The sequence below is a fragment of the Equus asinus genome, chromosome 6 (genome assembly GCF_041296235.1).
Source record: "Equus asinus isolate D_3611 breed Donkey chromosome 6, EquAss-T2T_v2, whole genome shotgun sequence".
Classification (NCBI taxonomy): Eukaryota; Metazoa; Chordata; class Mammalia; order Perissodactyla; family Equidae; genus Equus; species Equus asinus.
Window position 1 is genome coordinate 9,117,927 of NC_091795.1, and position 27,176 is coordinate 9,145,102.

At 46.4% G+C, this 27,176-nt stretch overlaps 1 protein-coding gene across 4 annotated transcripts in view; it reads right to left on the minus strand.

Annotated features, from left to right (window-relative positions):
* The window catches only part of NCK2 (NCK adaptor protein 2), a 143,507-nt gene that overhangs the window by 107,430 nt on the left and 8,901 nt on the right, over nucleotides 1-27,176 (minus strand). The window contains exon 1 of one of the 4 annotated variants that reach the window (XM_070511539.1): nucleotides 15,174-15,255. The exons of the other annotated variants lie outside the window; for them this stretch is intronic. The gene's annotated coding sequence lies outside the window, so the exon portion shown is untranslated. Of the gene's footprint in view, nucleotides 1-15,173; nucleotides 15,256-27,176 lie in introns of those variants that run through there. 4 annotated transcript variants of the gene reach the window in all.

The window sequence follows — 27,176 nt, forward strand, 5'->3', positions numbered from 1 at the left end:
AAATTGTAATAAGATGTTCCTGTAAAACACAAACCCAGGCTCTTAGTTTCGAAAGAATCTACCACAGGCCCCAGCCAGTTAACCCCTGAAGCAGCCATCAGCATTTCCGAGCACATGCTACACGGAGCAGGGGCTGACCCAGAGCGGCCGAGTGTGTGGGAGGTGTTGTCCATCCTCCCGGACTCGGGACAGCCTGGTCGTTCACAGACACACATGCACATGAAGCCTCTTCTCTACTGACAATCTACACAGCTCCCTGCGGGGCAGGGGGGCACCAACTGCTCAAACAAGATTATAAACAGACCTTGACACCTGTAAACAGCACTCAGAACATTCTCAAGCCATTACTTTTCATTTTTAAGTTAAATATCATTTTAAAGAAAACCCAAAGGTAAACGGCTTGCCGCTGCCTTTTTGGTGCAAGTCAGCAGAAGCTAAGACCCAGGCTCGCTCTGCTTCGCCAGCTGCTTCTGCAGAAGCACAGTAGATCTCCAAAGGATTTTAAAACCACCTGTCAGAACTCTGTCTTCTGTATCACTTATTGCTTACAAGCTCCAAGAAGGCAGCTTCCCCGTCTATCTTGCTCAGCTATTATATTCTGGGTACCCAAACAGCCTGGCGCCTAGGAGCAGCTGTCTGTCTGTTCAATGAAGTAGTTACAGACCAAATCAGCTGCATGGGGGGCTTGTTATGACACCTGAAATGAAGGTGTAGCTCCACCCTCACCTGGCCGGTGAAGCAGTCAGCAATAACTACCCCCTACGCCCACTGACAACAGCCTCTCAGTTAGGAAAGTCCAAGATAACACATAAGAACAGCTCATTTGAAGTCCATTCTGGGAGGCATCTGCTCTGTTGCCACCAGTGCTGGACAGAAGCTAAGTGGCCTTTGCAACCACTGTTACCTCCCCTACATCCCTCTCTTCTCCAGACAGCGTCAGCCCTTTATGCCACATGAGTTCAACAGGCAGGATCCTCACGCTCTAAGAAATGATCAGGTCTTATCATTTGACATCATGAGTTGAGCTAAATCGGCCATGAAAAAGAATCTGTTCTAACAAAGTAAAAAGAAAGGAAAGTACTAAAACCAGATACTACCTCCCAGAATTCAGGAGTAAGATGATGGGAACATATGCCATTACACGTAGCCAACATTCCTCCAATAAGAGTTTGTGTAGAATTTAAACTAACATTAATAGTTAAGAAAAGAGTGCTCAGTTCACAGAGCATTTTTTTCTCAAGTCCTCACAAGGCCTGCAACCCAGCTGTCACCTGAGGTGGAGGGCATGGAACTAGTTTCAAAGGGATATTGGCAACAGAGGGAGAGGACAGGTGACTGGGCCCCTCTGCCCTATGGGAGCCCATCAGGGGGGTGTGCCTGGTAAACCGACCAGAAGAAGGCCATCATCAGTCCCCAGGCCCGTCCACCCTGTCTGGCCAGACCAGGAAGGTTCTCCTCCTACTCAAACCATAGTCATGTGTCACTTAACAACAGGCTACATTTTGGGAAATGTCATTAGGCAATTTCGTCGTGTGCGAGCATCACAGAGTGTACTTACAAACCTAGAGAGCAGAGCCTACTCCACTCCTCAGCCACGTGGTACTAATCCTACGGGACCACCCTTGTATAGGCGGTCCCTGGTTGACCAAACATTGTTTGCGGGCACATGACTGTGCTATTCAAAGCCAGTGATGAGAGGGAGGCAGAGGAAGAGACGGTCCAGAGCCGGGCTCACACTCTGATCAAGACCCGAAAGCAACTCCTGCCCTCGGAGGCCAGCCTTACAACCCATGCTCTGTACGCTGGGTGCTCCTGTTCTATATAAACCAGTCGTGGTTACAGGTCAGCATGTGGTCATCCTTCCCTGGCTCTTCTCTTCCCTAACGACAACAGCGTGAGGAAGGCGATGGACCTGAGCCCCGGGAAGTCAGGTCTTCACCTCGGAGCCCCTCCCTCAGCTGGAAGGACCCCTTGGGCCTCAGGCCTTCAGGTCACAGGACACTCTCACACTGATACCAAAGAAACTGGCAGCTGTATGCATTTAATCTCAATTCAAAGTGTTTACAGTATCAAATAAACAGGGAATAGTAAATATGTACACATGCCAATTCATTCAGCAAATACCCAGTGAGCCCGACTATGCAGCTGGAGTCCTTAGACTCATGGACTCAGATTCCAGCTGGAGAAACAGACGCAGATACAGACTATTATACTAGAGAGAGGGGACGGCTACCACTAGTCACAGACAGCACTGACAGCAGGGTTATCACCTGCCAAGCCACATGCTCTTTTCAGGCACTGCTCTTTATAAACCTAACAACTATCCTAGGAGATACGTACCACTATTGTCCCCATTTTTCAGATGAGAAAACTGAGGCATAGAGAGCCTTACCAGCCCAAAGTCACATAGTGCCAAGTGGAAGGCCATGATGTATGCCAGGGGACCGGATCTTGGCCATTACGGTGCACTGTTGCCCAGGAGTAAGTGCATGAATATTAAAAGACGGACGAGGAGAAGGCCTGAGAGGGAGCCACTATGTCTAGCTAGGGTAACCCAAAACACTTCAAAGGAGAGATGCTCTGGTGTAGATAAAATATGGTCACCCAACTCCATACCACTGGGACATAATGTAGGGCACGAGGGAGAAGCAGGATTTGAGGATGAACATTAGAATTTTAACCCAGATAACAAAGAAAAATAAGGGAGTGCGTGTGTGTCTTTCTGATAAATTTACATATATGAAACCATACTATGGAAATATGATTATAGCTATCTAAATATTTGTGACTTTCAGGCCCCATCTTAACCTACATGCTGAGAAGCAAAGATTTTAATGCTAAAAATTTCCCTTTAAAAACCTTTCAAATATTCTACAATAAATATTTACTATTCTTTTCGTTTTGTTTTGTTTTGTTGAGGAAGATTAGCCCTGAGCTAACACCTTCCACCAATCCTCCTCTTTTTCTTGAGGAAAACTGGCCCTGAGCTAACATCCGTGCCCATCTTCCTCTACTTTATATATGTGGGACGCCTGCCACAGCATGGCTTGACGAGCAGTGTGTAGGTCCACACCCAGGATCGCAACCAGAGAACTGTGGGCCGCCAAATCAGAAGGTGCAAACTTAACCGCTGCACCATCGGGCTGGCCCCAAATATTTATTATTCTTGATTCATCTTGCAATAGAAACTTTTTTCTATTAAAAAAACATATGCCTCGTTCCTAGTGCATCCAAAATATGCTTAGTTAAAATAATGCCATATTGTAAGGAAACAGCAAAACCACATAAACGAGAAGAGGGGGAGTTTATGAAAAGAGCAGAACTGAATTACATAACCAAGGAGCAGCAAACACAAGGTCGGGAACATTCTCTCGGCTGTAATGTACTCGGTATGTGTGCAACGTGAGCAAGAAAGCAGGCGAAGGGCGGCCGACCATGCGCAGTTCACGCAGGTGGTACATCTCCCCGCTGTTTTTCTCACGTCAGTTCTTCCCTCACATAGCTAAGAAAATTAATCCCATCATACAGAACACATGAGCTCCCAAATGTTCTGTGGGGGTGCACGTGTGTACATATCTGAGCGTGTGTTTTCAACCATGGACTAACCAAGAGGTCCGATTCAAAAGATGCAGATTAGTGGAGCCAAATTAGAGTTCTTTACTCCCGTCCTCCAGCGGGGCCACTCCCAGTGGGTGGGGCACAAGCTCTCTCGTCCCTCAGTCCCAGTACCACTGAGGTTGGTCACAAAGCACAAACGTGAGTGGGTCCAACAGCGTCTGGATTGAGGGGACTGCCTTGTGTCCCAGGAAACCCAGTTAGCTGTAATGCTGCCACCTCTCACGTAGTAGGGGGTGAGAGGGGAGGCTGCCATACTCTATAGATAAAGGACCAGAAAATGATTAAATGCAACTGACGAAGTAACCCCTTAAATTGATGCAAAAAGATTAAAAGCCCTGAGTGTTGGTCTTTTTTGTCCTCTTAAGGAGTGATTCTAATAAACACATGACTAACCATTCCTAATAAAATTATTCTCAATAATTTCTCAATTTTAATATCTTAACAAAGCCACATTTCTGAGTTTAAAAGAACATATTCTTAGAGCATATTCGTAAAGCTCTTTTTAAAATAACCATTATCCCAATTTATGCACACAACTGGCAGAATTACAAGGGCACAATTTCCTCCCGTCCGAGGAGAAATGCACGGGGACTCCACAAACGAAGCACAGCGAGCTGGTGCAGTGCCAGCAGCAGCATTACTCTGTAGAAGCTTGCTCTGGAAACCCCCGCCAGGAGGCTGCCCAGAGCCAGTGGCTCCCCTTGCCCTCAGCTGCCCTTCTTCCCAGCCCCCTACACATGAGTACAATGAGGGCAAGCGTGTTCTACAGCTCCCACCCTCCTCCCCCACAGAGGACAGTCCACCGATCTACTCAGAGTGGGCATCTGACCAAACCAGGTCAAAGAAGCGCCTCCTGGAGAGGTAGAATCCAGAACAATCCAGAACAAGGCCTCTGCGGGACACACACTCCACCCTCCTGCTGTTGGTGGAGGCCACTTCCCACCATAGGTCTGGGAGGCGACAGCCAGTCTGCAAAGAGCAGGGAGAGGCAGAGGGCTTTCCAGGCCCCTACAGCCCCCCTTGCCCCAGACCCAGTCCCAGGGGCCTGGCGACATCCCTTCATAAGACACCTTGCCCTCTGGCAACTTCCTCTCTGGCTCCAGGATGCTCAAGAGGGTTTCTGTCACCCGCCACCCTCGCAGCTCCTCCAAGCACAAGTGGAGAAGACAAGGAGAAAAGACACAGATGCAGAGGAGGAGCTGGGGAGACGCACGAAGCCCAAGTCTAAAACAAGAAAGCTTCCTGTTACTGGAAGAGAAGCAGGGCTGAACGGATAAGCGAAACCTCTTTGCTGCTGCTTCAACAGCGTCCGTCGCCGCCCCAGTGCCAGGCTTCCCTCCAGCAGAGCTGTGAAGGAGAGCTCAGCACTTTCAACACACACGGGGTGGCTTCCTGCCTGTCAGCAGTGAACGGTCTGCACCAGGGCTTCAAAGAGTGGTTCTGTCCCTCCACCTATGACACTTCGTACCAGAGGGAACCACATGCCCCTCCCGGAGTCTACACAACAGCACCTTGACGTGAAATGCGCATGAGAGCATCCACGACCTATTACCTCCAGAGCAGCTGAGCCAGTGACATTAAACTGCTGTTTTGTGTTTTCTATACCTAGCAGATGAGTATTGTCTTCATGATTAGCATATTATCCAAATCCATTTCTATTGGTCCATGCAGAGAAGACGAACAGCAGCTCCCACTACAGGCCCACACGGCAGGTGGCACTGGGTCACGTCATTCCACCCACTTTGCCAAATCTCTGTGCCAGATGTGGTCTGCTGGTGTCAGAAACACTGCCCTCCAGCCATGCTCTCCTCTGAGTGGAAAGCTACATTTCCCAGGCCCTTGCTAGCTGGATTCTGGTCAGCTTCTGGCAAGGAGAGGTCCTGGTGCAACAGTGACAGGCAGGAGGAGGGTGAGGCTGCCCCAGCCGGCTCACAGCTGTGGTGGCAGTGGAGATGCTGCTGCAGCAAGAGCTGGGTGAGGGCTCCCGCTGCAAGCTAGCAAGCTGACAGGCCATGGGCTCGTGCTTCCTGCCAGGGGCAGCAGCGGTGGGCAGCGCCTGCTCGTGGGCTCTGGGAAACTCCCACATCCTTGTTTTCACCTCTAGACCTAGGGAGAGTGGCAGCTTTCTTAGTTTCCGATCTTTGGGTAACATGTCTTCCACTTTTGGCTCTCGGGCCCGTCACACACTTCTGTCACCGTTCCCTGTACTAGATCCTGCCTGTCTGAAATACCTAAGAGGCTTCCATTGTCCTAATGGAAGCCCGGAGGGAGCAGGAAGAACCCCACGGCTGGAGGAAAGCAGAGGTCGTCTGAAAAATGAGGTCAGCAGTGGTGACTCCCAGTTCAGTCAAAACAGAGAGAACCCAGAGGGCTGTGTCCCTCCTCACCTGTCCCTGGGGCCTGGGCAGAGCTGATGTCGCCCAGCTGGGCAGGCTGAGGAGGAGCACAGCTGACTTGCCCGCATCAGCTGCTCATCCACCAGCCCGGAAGAAAAGTCACCAGGTCCTTTCTCTGGTTGTGTTCAAAACATCACAAAGGTCCCCTGCTGTGCCGGCAACAACCCAGGGCACTCACAGCACAGCAGCTTTCCATGGGGGGAGGCAGGGCGCAGGAAACAGCTCCCAGCCACACCTGGGTGACTGTAGACGGCACCAGCCAACCAGAGGCACACCTGTCATATGCCTGGTGACAAAGGATCCTGAACCCCTCCCCCAAACTTTCTTTTCCTGCTTCCAGACGATGTTAAAATTTCAAGATATTTCGAATGCTTATGGAAATAAGGGATAAAAGGCAGGAAAATGGGTTTGTTACAGAAAATACAGGATGTATGAGGGCTACAGCCGGAATGAAAGTTAGGGGCTCTCCCCCCACCCCGAGGACACAAAAGGGAACTGAGAGCTGCTGGTGACACTGCAGAGCACAGCAGACCTCTGGGGTTCCCCGGGGGGAGGGGGGGGCTCGAGGGCCACACGTGGCCTTCTTCACACCCACTCCTCCCAGAGGTGGCCTGCAGCAAGGGACACCCATGGTGCTCTGCCAAAACAGGCCAAACCAAAATACGATGGGTGCCTTTTCTTCAAATTATTCCCTAGGTGGAAGTCATCAACTCTCTCAACAACTGGTGGTCAACAATTATGTCTTATCCTTTGCCGGGGGGGGGGGGGGGGGGGGGGGGGCGCGGTTGTAAACACAAAACCAAAAGGGAAACTTTGACAACCAGTTTTTCCAACCTCTCATTTATAGACGAGGAGATTATGAGCATAATTATTGTACAAAGAAAAGAAATTCACATTAAAAGAATCCAAGGGAATCAACCTAGCTCTTGAAGCTGATACACCGGGGGGCGTGGTACTCGGTTATGCAGACCAGGCACTGAGGGCAAGAAGGAAAACAACTTAATTTTCAAAAGGGTATAATTAGCTGATTCTTCCTCACTTAAAGGTAGCACGAGACAGACAGCTCCTATGTCTATAGCAGAAGCCATTTAAGTTAAGCCATAAACTCATGTTTAAAACCCAAAGGAGACAAGAAAGAACATATAAAGGTGCTGTAATGACAAGTGAGAAAAATAAGTGAGTCGGAGGAAATAGGTTAGCTGAAACAAACTAATTTGAAGCTATTTTAAAAACTGCATCCTACTTAAAAATAATACGAAGCAATGACAGGTATCTGGAATTTGCTTTACCATAATCTAGTGGGGGTAGAGAGCGGGGGAAGCGAGTGGAGGCAAAGACCCAACACCACTGTCCCCAAGCCACTGACTGCGGGATCCCAGCACCATGCACACAGGGGTCCAATTCTCTGTCCTCCAAATTCCCCATTACGAATTTAAAATCCGCAGAAAAAGAAACAAATTCTCATCAAACAGGCACACTTGTGCCCACAGTGCAAATTACTTAGCGTGAGCCTGGCTTATTAACACCACTCAATCAATGCCATTTTATATTATTTTCTACAAAATGAAGCTAAGCCAAAATCAGATGACAAAGGGATTCAGATGATGTGGCATGACTTAATTTCTAAATGCACCAATCTGGTAAGGATTTCGGAAAGCATTTTTTCAATTACACATCATGTAAAACTTCTTAAGCCATACTTCATCAGATAAACATATAACTCAAAAGAAAGGCTGCTTTACAGATGATCTATTATGTATTACGCAGTCAGCGTCCCACAGGCGCCTCATACAAGTTGCTAAATAAATGCGAGTTAAAACTGGATCTGCTTGTGGATGCAGATTTTCCATACGCCCAGGCCCCAGGTAACTCGAGACCTGCCCCCACCTCCCCCAGCATGGGCCGGCCCTGCAGTCAGGTCTGTAATTGCATGACTACTCCTGGCCACAGCTGACCAGATCTGCAGTGGACACCTGGCCTAAGAGACAATCAAATCAGGCTCTGGGACCCAGACACACCACTTGCGGGGGCTCAGCACACCAAGACACAAGAGGAACCCTTACACCCTGCACCAAATTCTGACCAATAAGGCAATTTTATTTTTGCTCAAACAGAAAATACTGAGCATTGCTCAGACCATCACATAGGGCAGTGTAAGGGCCTGCTGTGAGGGCCAGGGCCCCTGAGCCACTGTGAGCGGGGGCTCAGGGACACCGAGACACCACTCCTGTTCGACATGTCATTACGTGTCTCTGGTATCTTTCTTATGATCCAAATGGAGGCTCCCCCTTTTTTTTTTTTTAAACACACTAAATCAGTTAAACAAATGACTATTGAACTAGCCAGAGGAGGACATAAGAGCACAACCGGAAGTCCATACTACCGCCCATTCTCCAGGAAGCCACCAGACACAAGCTCATGGGGCAGGGGCCTGAGCCCGCCTTTTCCACCGCAGGCTTGCCAGGGCCTACAACGGCGCTCAGCACAGAGCAGGCGCTCAAGTCCTTGTTGAACGGGGAGACTGAAGCTCGAAATCTTTCAAGGAAAAGCTATCCACACACTAAGAAGCTACAGCATTTACGTAATGAACTGGAATGTGCCGAAGGGACACTGCTATGGTCTGAACGTCTGTGTCCCCAGAAAATTTGTAAGTTGAAATCCTGTCCCTTAGGGTGATGGTACAAGGAGGTGGGGCCTTTGGAAGGTAATCAGGTCATGAGGGTGGAGCCCTTATGAATGGGATTAGAACCCTTATAAAGGAGACCCCACAGAGCTCCCTAGCCCCTTCCAGCATGTGAGGATAGGAGAAGTCTGCAGCCCGGAAGAGGGCCCTCACCCAACCATGCTGGCACCTTGACCTCAGACTCCCAGCCTCCAGAGCTGTGAGCAAGAACTTCTGTTGTTTATAAGCTTCCAGCCTGTGGGATTCTGTGACAGCAGCCTGAACGAACTGAGACAGACGCCATGGTATCAGGTGCTACTGTAGGACTCTGGGGGAAGGAGAGGAGAGATTTTAAGTATGAAGTGGCACCGACTACAGACATCATAGGAATCTTTCTACCAAACTTGACGTCACCTGCTCAGCAGGTTACACATGTACTATATAGACAATCATCACAGGCAGAGCACAGGAGACTGGGGGGCGGGTCCCAGGGAAGTGGTGGCATGAGCAAGACAGGATGGATCCTGGCATGTCTGCTGGACGGTGAGCAAGGTCTGCCTGGGGCAGGTGCGGGACACCGAGGGACAAGGGGGCTGACCCCACGCTGGAGGACACAAGAAATGACTGTGTTTGTTGGTGAGGGAAGTGACCGGATGAAAGCTGGCCTAAGAGCATGGGCCCGGGCGGCATCTGGGAGGAGGGCGGAGGGGATCTGGTGGCTGTGAAGGCAGACGCGGCAGGCCCAGGAGACCAAGGTGCAGGGAGAGGCTGAGGGATGCTGGCTCCAAGATGATGCTAAGCTGCACTCACTGTGAAAATGGGAGGGGCAGAAGAAGCCAATTCCAGAAAGAATTCAGGAAACAGAACTCTAGCAGGAAGTCAGAACGGCTCTGAGCTCCTTGAAATCAGGGGCAACAGACTTTTGCTGTTTTCCTTCTGCATCCTCTGCAATGATGACCCTGTGCGGAGCCGACAGCAACACTCAAGTCCTGAGTCAGTGCAGCTGTGTGTCAAAGCATGAGGCCAACCCCAGTGCTGGATGGGGCGGGGGTGGTCCGGGTCCAGAAATCCAGTCACTTTTGGAGAATCTGAGACTGGACCAGCTACGTAAAAGACGGAAAATGAGGGGAGAGGGGCTCCAGTGAAAGCCAGCACAGTGCCCACACTCAGTGGGAAGAAAGGAAGGCACATCTTCCTTTCTCAAGCACTCGCCCTTGATGAGCACAGGCAGACGGGTAGGATGTTTAGTTCTATTCATTCCAACGGGTTGGAAGGTTCTCCCCAGGGACCAAGTAAGCAAGCTGAGTGTTTGAGCTGAGCCTTGAGAAAGTTAAAATCAACAGTCTAAATCCGAGGTTCTCAAACTCAGGGCAAGAAAGGTCAAGAGTTCCCAAGAGGCTCAGAGAGGCTGTTATGAAGATACTGATAAGAAACTGCTGAACCAGCACTCTCAGCTTCCTCCGTACACCTCCCTCGGCCACCCGGGAGACCAGCCTCAGGTAAGCCAGGACTCCCCCGCAGTTTTGCAGACAGGGGTCAGCTCACATGCTGTGGTTCCTGAAGACATCAAGCTGCAGAGCTCTGGTACACTTCTACAACGCCTGATTCTTGGAGGGTGACAGGGAGGGAACAGAAAACTCAAACTGCCCTGGGAGGGAGAAAGTCAGCCTGAGAAAGCTTCTGCAACAGCTGCACAGAAAAATATAGATTTGAGTGATGGGCAGGCCTGACAAAGAAAAGGATGCTTTGACACCAAACGGTTCTTACTTCAGACAGAAGAAAATAAGTTAGAAATAACAGCAAGTAGTGTTAAACGAAGGCACATGGTTTTTCCAGAAAGGTTATGAAGTCAAAGCAAGTCCCAATAGCTTCAGTTCCCCACTGAATGTCTGTGTCTCCCCAAAATTCCTATGTTAAAACCCTAATCCCTAGGGTGACAGTTCTTGGAAGCCGGGCCTTGGGAAGATAATTATAGGTCCAGATGAGGTCACGAGTGGAGCCCCCACGATGGGATAAATGCCCATATAAGAAGAGGAAGAGACTAGAGTCCCTTCTCACCCCAAGAAGGCAGCTGTCTCCAACCCAGAAAGCAGGACCCCACTGGGAAGGGAATCAGCTGACACCCTGATCTGGAACTTGCAGCCTCCAGAACTGTGAGAAACAAATGTCTGCTGCCTAAGCTACATGATCTGTGGTACTCTGTTCTAGCAGCTCAAGCTAAGACGGCCTCTATTTAAGAAACATTAGCTTTAAAAAAATTATCCTTTAGTCACAAGAACAGAACACAGTTTTCACCTAAGCCACATGATGAGAAAGAATGAGAACCTAATCTTGAAATATCTGTCCAAAATATAACTTCGTTCATGTTTCTTACCATGAAGTCAGAATGAAAAATAGGAGAAACAGTGATATTAACATCAGGGTTGTCAACATCGAAAATAAAAAAGTCAGCTGCTTATTGCTTACAAGAAATATAAGCAATCTAAAAAACTATTTAATGCAATACAGCTTACTTCCCCAAAAATTACTTTCTTGAATATGTGAAATACTAAAACAGCTAAACACACTTGCTCAAAACTATTTTTCCTGACCTGTTAAAATAAAGATGTCTGAATGTAAAATAATGAAAAATAATTCAGACTACTAAACACCAATGTTCAGATCCGAGGCATGTAGCTTTCTCATGGCTGAACACAGGAATCAAACTCTCAATCTGACCTCATCATTTTACAGATCAACGGCCCACGTTTCTGGAAGATACCTTCACCCTTTAGAAATGATAGATATTCTACAGCCTTCTATTCCTAAGGAAATTATTTTAAATCTGGTCATTTGTGATCACACACACACCCTACAGTGAGTTTCAGTATTTCTCAGTTGTAGAAAAACACTCTACTTTATCACTAATGTATACGTACCTCTCAGAAAGATAAAAGCCAGAGACACATCATCCTTTAAAAAGATCTTTAACATTAGACAGAGCTAAAGTCTGCTTCTAACGAAGTCACCATTCCCTCTTCTTGTTGTAATATACCTTTTCTTTAACTTATTAGTGCTTTCCATTATGTAATTAAAAGAAGACAAAAATATTTTTATAATGTCATGTGCCAGGCGCTGTTCTCAATGTTTTTACTCATTTTAATCTTTACTTAACAATCCATTTTCCAGTGAAGGCAACCGGGGAACCAAGAGGTGAGGTATCCAGCCCAAGTCATGCTCCTAATGATGGGCCAAGATCTGAACCCAGGTGCTCGCGTTCCAAAATCCAGGATTTAAAATTGCGAGAAAAAGCTAAAAGGTTTTCTGTATTAAGAATACAGAAACATCAGGCAAGGAAGGCAGACCAAAGACCAGGTGAGGAATAAAAATCCTGGGTTTTCTCTCATTTTCCTCCTAAGCCAGTTACATGGGCAATGCCTCAATGCACACGCTCCACGCCATGGAGGCGCCTGGATAGCCTCACTCCTCAGGGCCGGAGCTGCCCGGACCAATGGGGCCTTCCTGCCAGATGTAATTTACCCCGTGGTTCCACACGGCAGCAGACAGCATGGTGGCTTCATCCACACATTCCACTTCTTAGAAAACCTGCAGCCACAGAGGCCTGTCTTCCACAGCGGAGTTACTCTCCTCTAAGTTATCATAAGTAGAGTCACAATTTTTGTGCTACATTTAAACAGTTTCTATCTCTAAGCTTCCCTGGAAATGTTACTATATTTTTCCTACCTTTGCTTCCTGAGAACCAAGAACTGGGGGAGGTACCAGCACAGTGAGAGTCATGAATAGTGACAGAGGGTAGAGAAGAATGTAAAATAAGAATGCATCAGCTGTTTTACAGAAGAGGAGTGTTCTCAAATAGGGCAGAGCCAGCTGGGGAGGAAGAAGGGAAGGGAAGCAGTCTAGGGCCGCCCTGGTGTGGTGGAATAAAAAATACACTTGGTCTTGGTCCCCAGTTCCTGGCACAGAGCTCCTAAAACCCTTGGAATTTCCTGAGTGACAGGAGGATCTTTTGTTATTCATAACCAGCCCCTTATGAACACACCCAAGATTATGCTAATAAAGTGACTCCAGGTCCGCCCTTGAACAGCTTCAGGACTGGGCGGCTGGGGAAGGGGGCATTGGCTACAGAAAGACCAACCATGTGTTTAAGAGGATGGGAACCTTCAGCCCCACTCGCCAATTACCCGGGAGAGGAGCGGGGCTAGAGACTGGGTTATAAAAACTCTAGAACAAGATTCAGGGAGCTTCTGGGTTGGTGTGCTGGGAGGGTGGCACACCTGGAGAGCGCATCCAGGGTCTGCACTCCCCCCAGTAACCTGCCCTATGCATCTCTTCCATCTGGCTGTTCCTGAGTTGTATCCTTTCTAATAAGCCCTTGATAAGAAAGTGCTCTCCTGATTCTGTGAGTCATTCCATATTATCAAAGCTGATGAGGGAACCCCCAACTTAAAGCCAGTCAGTCAGAAGTGCAGGAGGGCCAAGACTCGTGACCCGCGTCTGAAGTGAGAGACAGTCTTGTGGGACTGCGCCCTCCACCTACGGGGACAGCGCCATCTCCGAGCAGTTGTTGACATCAGCATCACATTACAGGATGCCCAGCTGGCGTCGGAGAACCAGAGACCAGTGCAGTTCAGTGGCCTCTAGCCACACACGGCTACCGTACACTCAAGATGCAGCAAAACCAGCACTGCTGCTACGAAGGAAAATACACACTGGATTCCAGAGACTCATGCAAAAAAGAAAAAATTAAATCGCATATCTCATTAGTACTTTTTTAGATTGATTACAAGTTAAAATATTAGCCTAAATAAGGCACATTATTAAAATTAATTCCATCTATTTCTTTCTACTTTTTAAATGTGATTACTAGGAAATTTAAAGTCACACATTTAGCTCATATTTGTGGCTTATAGTACAGTTCTACTCAAGGTGCTGTTTTAAATGCTTTCATTTCTGAAAACTTAGGTACTGAAAACCACTTTTCATCTCAAATTCTTACATGTAGAAAGAAAGCAACTACCTAAGGATGGGAGGGAAGAATGTGAGTATTAAAGGGGAGAAGAAATTAATATTTTCCAGCACACACTGCAGGCTGGAACACCCAGTACTGAGCATAATTTCACCCTACTAACCCCTCACTGAGGAGCATCCTTCTCCTGTCACAGAAAAAGGCACTGAGCCTCGAGCCAAGGAAGTGTCAGAGCGAAGACTTGCACGAAGCATCTTTCAACTGCACCCCCATTCTTTCCTGCACACCAGGTCGGCAGACTTCTTCTGGAAAAGGGCCAGATAAATATTTGAGGCTTGCCAGCCATGTAGTCTCTGTTGCCATGACTCAACTCTGCCTCTGTATCACCGAAGGCAACCACAGACCACATGTAAATGAACAGCCGCTCTGGGTTCTAACAAACTGGGTTCACAGGAACAGGCAGGGAGCTGGATCTGGCCCGGGGGCTGTAGTCTGCCAAGCCCTGCGCTGCACTGTTAAAAACAAGACAACAGAACCAAAATGGAGTCGCTTATGCTAACCCCACGTCACCAAACTGAGCCTTAATATCAGCTTCAGCACTCGCAGAAACGGAATCTTAAACCAGTCAGTCAGGAGTCACCTGGTCAGCACGAGTGAGGTCACCGCCTGACAGACTGACTGGCCCCCAAAGGAAAGTGACCTGCAATCACCAATCTGCTTTTTTCCCTAGTATAACTTCCTTGTTCCTGCTCCTTTCTGCCTAAAAAAGTCTTTCATTTCGTACAGCTCCTTGGAGCTCCTTTCTGTCTGCTAGATTGGATACTGTGCAATTCATGAATCACTGAATAAAGCCAAGAAGATCTTTAAAACTTACTTGGTTGAATTTTGTTTTATAACAACATCATGAAGAGAAATAGCTATTCCTAAACGATTCTATCATCAGTGAGCCAAAATACAACATTTATACAGGATATCTTTCACAAAATGCTAATTAGGTTATTGTTGAAACGAGGTTGAACTGGGAAAGTCAAATTCTGCAGGTTAACTCATTGTCAGGCATCTAAGCTTTTATTGGACACCACAAGTAGGCCATTTAGGTATTGTCACTAGAGGTATTAAGTTAACAGTAAATTACATCTGGTTCAACGAGTATGATGCATGTAACAAAATTAAATTAAAAATATATACCCAGGGAATATGCAATGGAACACAGGAGATGAGACACAGACAGGAGTCTAGGCTTCCAGGTCAGAGCCAGCCCCGTCCTGCAGGGAGAAGCGGTAAAGCCCACGATCCGGGCACCAACGGGCGTGGCGACCTGACCTGCTCACTCGACACACGGGGGTGTCACATATGGCCCGGGAGGAGTTACACTCAAGCGTGTCAGGGTTCTCTGAGCCCAACTTCCCCCCTTTCTCGACTCTCAATTTTGCCCAACACTCTACAGGCAGCAGGAAAACAAGAGGGCTCCGGTCAGTTACAAAACTAATTTGAAAACTTTTAAAAATATTAACTCACAAGTCTAACTCACATTACTCACTGCAGATGGAGACAGTTGGAGGGAAAACACCAGGTGGAGGGAAGGCCAAGAAAGGAAAGGTCTGGGGATTTAACGGACGCAGGCCAAGCTCCTCACCAGATGACCCGCTGCTCCCTGGTTTCTCCTGCAGACCACCCTGAAGGGTGCCTGGCGGATACATGCGAAGGGGGGTACAGCAACAGAGAAAAGGAGCATCTAAATGAGGTAAGAGGGAGAAAGAAAGACATCAAGTTTGTCCTGCCTTCCACTCGCCCCAGTGCCCTCCACACGCAGACATTCCCGGTGCAGAGGAAGCGTCCACACTCCCTGTCTGTCATGCCACCGCGCCTGCTCTGACCGTGGTCCCCTTTCCCCACTTAAGCCCCACTATCCAGCCCCTTCATTCTTCCACTTCCTTTAAAAATGTTTTTAAAGAGTACTTACTATAAAGTGATTTGTACCGTATCTTGAGCCAATGAGGAGAAATGTCATCAAAACCTAATGGAGAAGTAGGGTTGCAATTTCAGGGAGTCCTGCTGGGCAGCAAGCACAGTCTGATCCAGGAGGGGTAAGGAGAGGCTAAGCTTGCACACGGAGACAGTCACCTACTGCTGGGGACCAACCACCACAAGCTGAGCAGCTTGAAGCTGCTCACGTTGACCATCTCAGTCTCTGCGGCTCTGGAGCTCGGGCACGGCTCACCTGGGCTCATACTGTTAACACCACACAGCGAACACACACACACACACACATCATTCTGAACAGCACCTCTGGAAGGTCATCTGCCTGGTCTAGGCATCGCAAATCTATCAAAAACACTGGCAACTCTTTCTGAAAACGTCTTTCTCAATCACCAATTTAATGACCAGCAGTCCCATTACCTCTGTCTCACCTGGCCAGTGACCAAAACAGGGTAACTCAGCTGTGTCACCCACTTTAAGCCCCAAACAAGGCTCCAAAGAACAATCTATTATTAACAAAAATAAATTCACCCACGAAGGGAAAAGACACGCCATGGCTGAGGATGTTCCATCCGCTGTCACAGGGCCCTTTCAAAGAGAAGGCCACCAACTTGAAAGTAAACCCCAAGGCCAGCTGTGGGGCCCGGCCTGGGGGGGACCAGAGGGGGTTCCAAACCAGCGAGCACCATCACAGTCCCTGAAAGTCAGCAACTGTTTTAAAGGACGGGGCAGTCACGATGTGTACAAATTCTAGTCAATTTGTTTTTAAAACAGCAGTGACACGGTTTTATGACCACTCTGAGATAAGGTCCCCCAGAACTCTTCAACTCAAAATGCCTATACGCAAGGGCCACACACACTCTGACTTTCAAGAGCAGTGTAGTTTGGGTGAAGATTGAAGTTACACACGCTGAAAATTGTGCAACCCTTTAGAAGGGCATTATAGCAACATATATCTAGAATATTAAAGATGCCCATACCATTTAATGCTGCAACCCCTCTCTGACGAATCTATGGTAAGGAAACAATTCAGTAGAAGAACAGAAATATGCTCCAAGATGTACACAGGCACCTCACTACTGGAGCAAAACTTTAAATGACCCAGTCAATAGCTCACACAACTGAAGGAACTTTCAATATTCTATGGGGTATCATGCAACAAGAAAACATTACAAAGATTACTAATAGCGTGGAAAAAATGTTCATATTAAGAATACATAATTGTACAAATGGTAACAAATACAAGGACTAATTACAAATATGAAAAATTTTCTCTTTTAGGATGCTAAGATTACAGGAGGCATCTTCCCTTTTCAATACTATCTTTAAGAGTTAGTTACTATGTTGTCTTTATCATTAAAAGAAACTCCACCAAAAAAAAATAATAAACCGGTGTCAGAAAGCTGAGTCTCAGAAAGCTAGGTCCCGACATGGTGTGTGTGTGTGTTCAGTTTGCACTGCCAGATCTCTTAGCCAGCACTGCTGCAAACTCCACCTGGGAGGGCCAGAGCAAGTGACTAGGATCACCCTGCTGCCCACCCGCTTTCTCAGGGGAGGGAGGGCCCCTGAGTGGGAGGCAGCCTTGTGGCTGCACCTTGAAGCAGAGCAGTCTGCAGGCTCCTGCGAGGAAGGGGATGCAGTCCTTGGATGGCTAGACAGCTGCGCAGGAGGCGGCGCGCCCGCCCAAGTTCCAGCAGTGAAACGACGAGGGATGTGGACGTCTGCTCGCACACTCTCACTAACCTGCACAGTGAAGATGCAAAGCCGGCCCACGCCAGGGGTCCCGGCACACGTTGACAATGTAACACACACTCGAAAACTCTCCAAAGAGAGGCTGCCATGAGTAACCCTCGGATAAATTACTGAGCTTTTCTAAGTCGCTAACCTCACCTGTTAAACAGGGATACGGGCACCTGCAGAGCTGCAGCGAAGATCAAATCAGACAAGGCATACAAAACGTTGTGCCAATAAATATCAGCGATTATTATCCCACGTTAATGCTTTAGAAACTTTGCTCCACACAGCCCATCATTTTAAAGGAATTTCCAGCAGCTGGTATTTATAGTTCCACATACAGGGAAGTGCAATGCCAGCCATGCACGCATCGATTCTTTTTCCACATTATTTTTTAATTTATAACATTTCTGTTAAATATGGGGCAAAAACTCCAGGGACAATTTTGTCATTACACCATGAGAAGTAAAAAGTCAAACTCTTTTATGCAAGAGATTTTTAAAAGTTCATTGACATTCTCCTGATATTAGAAGGTATTATGGACCCCTAAGTACCAAATCCACAACCCAACTCAAAATCTAGAATATTAAATAATCACAAATCCCACAATACTGTTTACATTAGTGGGCTTTTTTTAGCTAATAAGTTGAATATATATTTTCCCCCTATGACTACTTAAATTTACAAGAACAATGACTAGGCTTTCTATCCCATTTAAACAAAATTCTTTTTAGATGTATCTCTTAGAGAATGGATTTTATTTTATCCACATGGGGGACATTTTGTCATCACTGCATGACTAAAAAGAGCTCTGTTAGGCAGCATATCTAAATTACTTTTCTGCAATGCCAGTGTAGGCTGCCTCTGGTCCAAGGCCTAGGTCCCAGAGGCTCCATCACCCAAAGGACAGCACCCGGGTCCCAACCAGGCCTGCCCCTCAGGATGCTTTGAAATGGTTTTCATTTTATGCAATTACATTAAAACACAGTTATTAAAAATATTATTTACAAGACAAATTTCGGACACATATGTACTTCTTTATTAACACACTAAAAAAGAAGGTGCAGCAGCAGATCTAAGAACTACTGTAACCCCAGAGTAATGATGAGCAGTTCAAATCTCACGTCTCTGCAACCACCACGGTGTGATATGAAAACACCGGTCATTTCTCTGCGGACCACACGTCACCGGTCATGCTGCCTACACTCACAATGAACGAAACAGTCATGAGCTGCATAACGACGTTTCGGTCCACGACGGCCCACACATATGATGGTGGAAGCACCACAGAGCCTAGGCGTGTAGCGGGTTGTACCATCCAGGCTGAGTAAGTGCACTCTACGGTGTTCGCACAGACGAAATAGCCTAACAACACGTTTCTCAGAATCCCTGTCAAGCAACCCATGACTGTACTAAATTTCCGTTAAAAGCTAGTGAAAATAAAAATGTAAGTTTTCTCACCCCAAGTTCATGGACCCCCTAAAGTCTACTCACTCACAGCCAGGGCCCCCGGGCTAAGGACTCCCACTCTGGAGAATCACTCAGAACTTCACGTTAGGCCATGAACACGGGCCATCAGACTCAGCAAATCCCTTGCTTTCAGCCTCGGGGCACAGGCTCTTTTGCTGCTGTGAGGAGCAGGAACGATGCTCCTGTGGAAGCGGCTACGGCAGGCAGGCAGAGGCCAGACCCGGACCCAGCCCCTGGCTGACGCTCCACCTACTGCTTGCTACCCGCTTCCTTGAGAGCTGGAAGAAAGCTTAAAAGATCCCCTTGTTCAACCCTACTCTTCCATATGGAAACTATGCTTCCAACAGATTTGCTATAAAAAAATCCAAGACCAGCCAATTTCAAAGATGCTATCCTTAAATGTTTTCCAGTAAAGCGGGAGTCGTCACTTTCACGTCAAGTCATTCTTCTACACACAACCACCAAAATTCACAGAAACAACCTTAAACTAGTCAAAACAGAAATTTAGGAAAAAGACAAGATTTTTTAAAAATTATCAGAAATCTGTAGGTCAAAATAGAAATCATAAATTATACTTTAATACAGAGGCATAAATTTAAAGGAAATAATGTTCAAAAAAGCCACTGCAGATGTTTATATTCAGTCAATTTTAATAAACAAAATGCACTAATACAAATTATATTCCTGTGAATGAATACAACTGAGTCTCTAATCCTCACAGCTCTGGGGAAGGTGGAACAGGAAGCAGTCTCCCCACGAGGCCTTCCACCCCTACCCTTGAGTCGTGCCATCAGGGTGAGGAGGGGAGGGATAAAGAGGACAGGGACACAGGGCTCAACTCTGACCCTTTCTATACCCAAGAGAAAGGTCACTCTCCTCCCTCTCGAGAAGATTCTCTAGAACCTTCAGTCAGCCACTGGAGGAAAAGAGGCCCTTCCAAGCCCCTCCCTACGCCAGCTTCTGAGCGGACCCCTACCCAGCCCAGACCCCCACTCACTGCACACTGAAGCTATGTCACTGCACCTGGGCAGGTCATCGCACCTGTGCAGGCTGTGAGGGCCACCAGGTCACGCTGACGGCAGCCGTCTCGGGCCCTTGTCCACAGACGGGTGTGCCCCTCCCTGCTACAGGAGTCGCATCGCCACTCAGCACTCCCTCCAGCTGGAGGAACCATTTCCGGCCACCGCCCTCCACTTCAAATAGGGTATCTGCGCGAGATGGACGAGGCATCGGGCACAGGTCAAAACCAGGAAGATTCGCTGCAGGTTTTTATTTGCCCAAACTTGGACAGAGGGCACAGGACACTTTCACCATCACACGCTTCCTCACACACACACGTGACTAAACCATTCAGACAAGCCTGGCATCTGAGGACCTCCCTACTCTGGCCCAGACTGACCTGACACGCAGTGGTAACTCCATTATGTCCCGCTCCTCTGGGACTCTGAGGGCACCTCAGTGAGGATGAGGTTACCCAGAAAGCAAAGAACGGCCTTACGTTTACACCAAGTGAGCCACTCAGACGAGTATAACCCCGCGGGGTGGTCAGGACAGAAGCCCTTTGCAGGGGAGCCACGGGACTAGACGCTACCAGCAGGGAAGAGGTGCGGACAGCAAGGAGGAGGGTGAGAGCCCAACTCTGGACACACGAACACATTCAGGAGGAAAAAGTCAGAAGGACTCAAACGGTAGCACAGAGCAGTGGTTCTCAACCTTGAATACGCATCAAAACCACCTGGGCAACTTGTTCAACAGGAAGAATTCCAAACCAACCCCTCCCAGGACACTGAGTCAGAAGGTCCACAGCAGGCCCCGGGAACCTGCGTCCCTAACGAATCCCCCAGGACCACATTCTAGAACACTGTGCTGGAGCACTCCCAGCTTACCTCCTCTGGAACAGTAGCACAGGGCAGTGCAGCCACGCCTTCCATCGCCACTGCAAGAATAAATCAACCTCCCACGCAGAATTCCAAATAACTAATGTAGATGCGAGCCCTCAAGGAGACAGAAGGTAACTCCTCCAAAGACTGCAGTGTGGACAGAGGAAAAACGAGACAACTCTATGATGGAAAAGCCTGACAGACACTGCCTCAGCCCCGCGCCAGCACCAACAGTACCTGTCACATTGATGGTACGCAACCTTGATAAGACATGATGAAGATGGCACTTCGCCTCTGTGGTCGTCCTACCAAAAGGCCTGAACCCCAATCTAATCATGAGACAAGCATCAGACAATTCCCAACGGAGGACCGTTCCATGAAACACCTGACTGGTACGCCTCAAAACTGTCAAATCATCGAAACAGGAGAGGCTGAGAAACTGTCACAGCCGAGAGGAGCCTAAGGAGATGTGATGCCCAGATGGGATCCTGGACGGGATCCTGGGACGGAAAAAGGACGTCAGGTGAAAACTAGGAAAACCCAAATAAAGCATGGACTTCAGTTAATAATAATGTACCAATACTGGCTCATCAGTTGTGACCTATGTACCAGAGTAACATAAGATGCCAATAATAGCAGACACTGTATGTTGGGTATGGTAATGCTCTGTACTATCTTTGAAATTTTTCTATAAGTCTAAAACTATTACAAAATTAAATGTTTACTTAAAAATATGTATGGACTATATATACTACACATAAATATATATGCAAAGAATAACATGGATGACTTTCAACAATTACAAACTGAACTTTGGAAAAGTTAGTAAAAACTATCGTTAACAAAAGAACATAAACACACTTATTGATTAACACCATAGAATAAGGCTATTACACGGTGGAAACAGTACAATTTTTGTTGTTCTTCAAACAGAGAACACGTTATGTGTACTTGAATATGTAAAATAATACACTGCATGAGTTTGTAAACAAACAAAGCCTGCTTCCTTGAATGAGACCCAAAACAAATTTACTTAACATGCATTAAATTCTGTCCTACTAAGGCCCCAAGGGCCAGGAGTCAATGTCTTCCAATCAATCTTTAAAACAGCATCACAAAACTCATACCTCAAATTAAATTCTCATTATTCTCAAATTGAGTTCATTTGACCACTAAGCATAAATTACAGTGTATCACAAATTAATTACAGTACATGACAAAAACTATTTTACACTAATCCATGTCATCAAAAGTTAAAGGAAACGTAAACCTGTGCAGTGTGGAGGACCAATCACTAATTATGACTTGAACTGTTCTGAATGCTGGCCTGAAGTTACCTCCAGACGCTGAACGGAGCTGAAAGAGAAACAGTGAAACCAGACCACCTTCAGAAAATAGTTTCGTACCAACATGCTGTCAAAATGGCACAAAGATTTGGGTGCTCGGTTAAGCAGAAGGCGACAATTTGAAACACTGCATTTAAAAGATACAAAAAAGAACATCTATAATGGAGTAGCAAATAATTTAAGTCTCAAAAGAAACAAAAGGAAACACACTTCAAACTAGACCATTACTAGGATAAAAACAAACCTGTAGAATGTGTGGACAGGGCTGATTCACAATATTCATTACCAATCCAGGCACGGTGGGAATCTGACTAAGGAAATCTTTTCTACATTAAAATGTAATGGAGTGGTGCATTTATGCCATTATCATTAAAGAAAAAAAGGGAATAAGGAAGGATTAATGTGCTACCTAACACCAGCATTCCATTGAAAACACCAACAAGCTGTTTTACTAATTTTTAAGATCTAAAGGTCTTAAGCAAATAAGCAACATATAAGTAGAGTTTACATTATCTGAAAATTACGGATGAGCTGACCCAAAAATCAAACACCCATCCTAGGCACGCTGGCGGCAGGACCTCCTGCGGGCCCTGGAAGAAGAGCTGCAACCCTGGGAAGGGGGACAGGGCGCCGCCCCCGCTGTGCTGGCGACACGTTTACAATTGGCACGGGGGCCACCTTCTGCTCAGCTGGCACTCCACCGTCTCCAGGGCTGCCTGTACCGCAAGAGTTTCTAAGAATCCTGAAGAAAATATTATCCTTCCCTGGACTATTTGAAATGAAGTCCACCCGGCCTTAGTGACCTTCCCTGTGTCTTCCCTTGTATCTCCCGCAGGGCCCCACAGAGAGGGCACGGGCATTTTACAGACTGGTTCATTGGGATCAGAGTCCGCGGTGAACCTGTAAGATGGATCCCAGGTTAGTCTGGCAGCTCCCTGACGGCAGCCCTCTGTCTGCCTCCTCTGTGTTCGCACAGCACCTGGCAGGGCATCTCACTCACACAGCCGGCGCTCAGGAGTATTACCTGTGTGACAACTCAGTCACAGCAGAACCGGGACAGCAGTCCAATGGTACCTCAGATCAGGATGAACAACGCAGCTTTCTCTACATCTCCACACACGTGCTCTTTCAGTTCTCTAACCAGATTCACAAAAAAGTACCACATAAGTCAGTTCATTCCACTCTGCTCTGAAGAAACTTCTCCCATAAGGAACCATCCAGTTCAAATTTTTAAATAGAGAATGGCAGAGCTATAAAAGCCCGTAAAAACGTTAGAGCTAAGCCCTTGTTTCACAGAAAACAGATAGGAGGTCGAGAGAGGTTAAAAATTAGCTGTGCAGCTTGAGCCAAATTAGTAGCAGGTGAAAAGGAGAAGCTTCGTCTCTGCTCCTCATATGAAGCAAGCTTCCCGAAGTTCAAGTTTAGACTAATGAAGTTCAGACTGATACTGTTTTAGTCCAGCTCCTATTATAATTAAAAGGGACGGAGTTACTGCTTAAAAGGCAAACACTATCTTGACGGAGGAGGAGATGTCATTAACATAAATACAAAGCCCTAATGAAGTGGAGATCTGGGGCATGTCACACATCCCAGACCAGCCGGCCTGAGGTCTCCCCTCGGCCACTCACCACAAGGCCCCCACCTTCCTCATCAACACAGGGGCTGGGCTGACTCACGGCACCTGCCCGCCTCCACCAATGCTGTGAGAATTAATCGACACGATGCACACACAAATAACAACGAGATACACACACTGGGTTATAGCACATAACTTCAGCATTGTCACATCTGTCCACAGTTACTATTATTTTCAAAGGTCTTTCTCAGTCCACATGAGGACAGGAGGGTTAAGGAAAAGAAAAGATTGATTGTACTTTTAACTATCTTCACCAAGAAAAGTTCAAAAATTTACAAAGTGCTGATTTTGTGTCCTAATAACAGAACAGGAAGAGAGGCGATAAGCAGCAACAAAGTAAAAAGGAAGAGCAACACACAGGAAATGATTTATACGCAATAGATCTAGATAAAGCCAAGGAGACTTCTAATTGACAGCCCTCTTCATTTCTAGGCTTATCCGACTTTATGGAGTAAGAGCCTAGTTAGAAAGAAAAAAGAGCAGCGGACACCAACATCGTACCCCAGGCCAGCTAACAGGCGGCTTTGCCACTAACCTAGACGCTGGGAGCTAACAGCCAAATTATAATCTTCCCTTTCCTCTGCCCTGGAGAAGGTCTAATTTGTGGTATTTTTGTTCTCTCTCCCCTGAAGAGTTTATTTTTTAGAACTATACAAAGAAGGAAATAAAACATTCAGAAGCTAACAGATGTGACCAGCTCAACGATTACCAGGCTGAACCTAGAATCTTAGGAACTTCAGTCATAACAAAAAATGTTTTTTCTGCAATCACCAACTGTAAAGATTCCGAGCTAAGTAAACAGATGTCTTTGATTAGACTAGACGCTGAAAATCAATTCCTTATTAAAAGCAATTGATAAGGGACCCCTATTACTTCCCTATAAGTGGACATTATAAGGGGAATGTGTTTTTAATCACAGTTCAGCCAGATACCAAAATGTTTCCTACAAATCAAAATTTCCCATTTATATGATCCAAATAAGTAGAAGAAAATGAAAAAAGCAATGTACACCATACTTTACCACTAACATTACAGATAAACCATGATTAAGGCAGTTATATTAAAGTATATTTCTCCTTTATATATTTATATTTAACTGCAGAGGTGTAAGAACCATGTTTAGCTCTCTAAATAAATAGGTATTATTTTTCATATTTATAAAAATGGAAGAAATTTTAAAAAATTTGTTCTTGTTAAAATTTATTAATCAGTTGTCAATGAAATACCAATTAATAATTTACCTTTGGATTTGTATTGCATATTATGTAAGGGTCATAAAAATTTGAAGCAGTTTTACACTCTTCCCCCAAATAAAAGATTAAAGAATACTCTTTTAGCCTTTTTAGGATCATCTAGTAAGAGATTCATGCTATGTGATTAAAGAATAATTCTCAAAAAAGAAAAATGATCTCCAAAAGGGCAACTGTGTGAAAGAAAAAGTGCCATTAATTTAAAGGTTTAAGCAAAGTAGAGCCCCATTCTCTTACACCAAAGTTGCTGAAATACTCACATTCTGAGCTAGTGAATTCTGTTGTGGGGCTATCCTGTGCATTGTAGGATGTTTAGCAACATTCCTAGCCTGTACCTACCAGATACCAGAAACACTCCCCAGCCAGGACAGTTACAAAATGTCTCAACTCTGCCAAATGTCCATAAGGGCAAAACTGCCCCCAGCTGAGGACCACCAATCTATACACAGGAGTGGAGGTTCAAATCTCAATTAAGTTTTTAAAACATTAACTTTTTTTGTGAGGAAGATTGGCCCTAAGCTAACATCTGTAGCCAATCTTCCTCTTTTTGCTTGAGGAAGAGTGGCCCTGAGCTAACATCTGTGCCAGTGCTCCTCTATTTTGTATGTGGGACGCCACCAGAGCATGGCTTGATGAGTGGTATGCAGGTCTGCACCGGGGATCCAAACCCGAAAACCCGAGGCTGATGAAGCAGAGGGCACAAACTTAACCATTACACCACAGGGCCAGCCCCCAAATATTAACATTTAAAAGGTACTTTTGTATTTGCAAAAATGACCTGCTTTTATTTCTTAATTCAAACCTAACAACCAGTAAGAACCAAAAATGAAAGGGAATTTGCATGTATGAACGGGCAGTAGGTTGAAAACATATTTTCTTCCTTTGATGGAACCCTCACTGACCTGAGACATTAAAGATAACCTTTCCTGACCAGGCTGAGTCCATCTGGTTCATGGCACAACTGAGCTGAAGCAGCAACATATTCAACACTTGAGCCTGCGTCTACAATAAATCAACTATGCTTCGGTTCCATCCAGGCTCACTTCAAAACGAAAATTACAACAGCAGCGTCTGTCATGCCCTCTCCCCTTTTATTAGAGGATAATGGCATCGTTTCTTTATGGTCGCCACTGGGTCTTATCTGCTGAGCCAGATAGAACAGACCTACTAAGGAAACGATGAGAAAGGAACTGAAGCAAGACAGATGGCTTTAATAAAGGGGAGAGAACTTCTAAATAGAAGCTGGGCAGGTCCAAAGAAGGCAATGACTGGAACATGTAAGGGAAAACCATAGGAGTGCAGGTAATGAAGGCAGATGGAAAACAGACGGCTTTAAGATAGATGGCCAGGGTGGGGGGCGTGCATTAAGTGAGCCACATACAAATGCGAAACATACAGGGGAGAACCAAAGGAATGGAAAGAAAAATCTGTTTTTATATCTGTCGTGCCAGATTCTGCTCCTAAATATGTTTCTTAAAAATAAAAGTACTTTGATGAAAATTCACTATTCACCTAGATCAAATTTCCTGAAACTGTCTCTAAAATAACTCCCTGAACCCCTTGTTATTTCCTGATCTCTTAAAAATACTCAAGCAGCTTGCAGTTCTTATGCCAATGTCCCCAAGCTGGCTTCCATCACTCAGAGAAATAAGAAAGAGAGCTATTTATCACCAATTCAGACATCTCCCTGCCACCCCACCCCCCCAGCCCCCCACTCCTCCACCCCCCCCACCCCCCACTCCCCCAAGCACAGACTTGACAACTGGGATGCAAACTTATAAAGCGATTGCCCTTAAAATGAACACAGCTGGCAAGAGGGAGAGAGAAAGAGACGGCAACTGTTCTCTTCTGTAGCCAGGCTCATAAGTGACATAATTAAAATATTTGTTGACTTGCAGACCTCCTTAAATACTCAGCCAAAATTCCTAAGATATTAAACTGAGGCACATCCTCTAAGGAAAATCGATGGAGACATTGACGGGCTTTGTCCTACAAGATGGCCACTGGCACCTTTCTAGGCGTTTCACTATGATCTCGCCGCCTTCTAACATCTCCCCAGCTGCCGCCACCACCTTTGCTGGGAGAATTATTAAGCTTGTTTAAGTAAATAAACCTTTGCTGCTCCTCCTCCTGGAGCATGCCACATATAGAGCTGGCCACACGAGAAGCAGTTTGACAGCAAATCTAAGCCTGTGAATTAATTCAGAGGAGCTGCCTAAGTGGTAACCCACCTGAAAC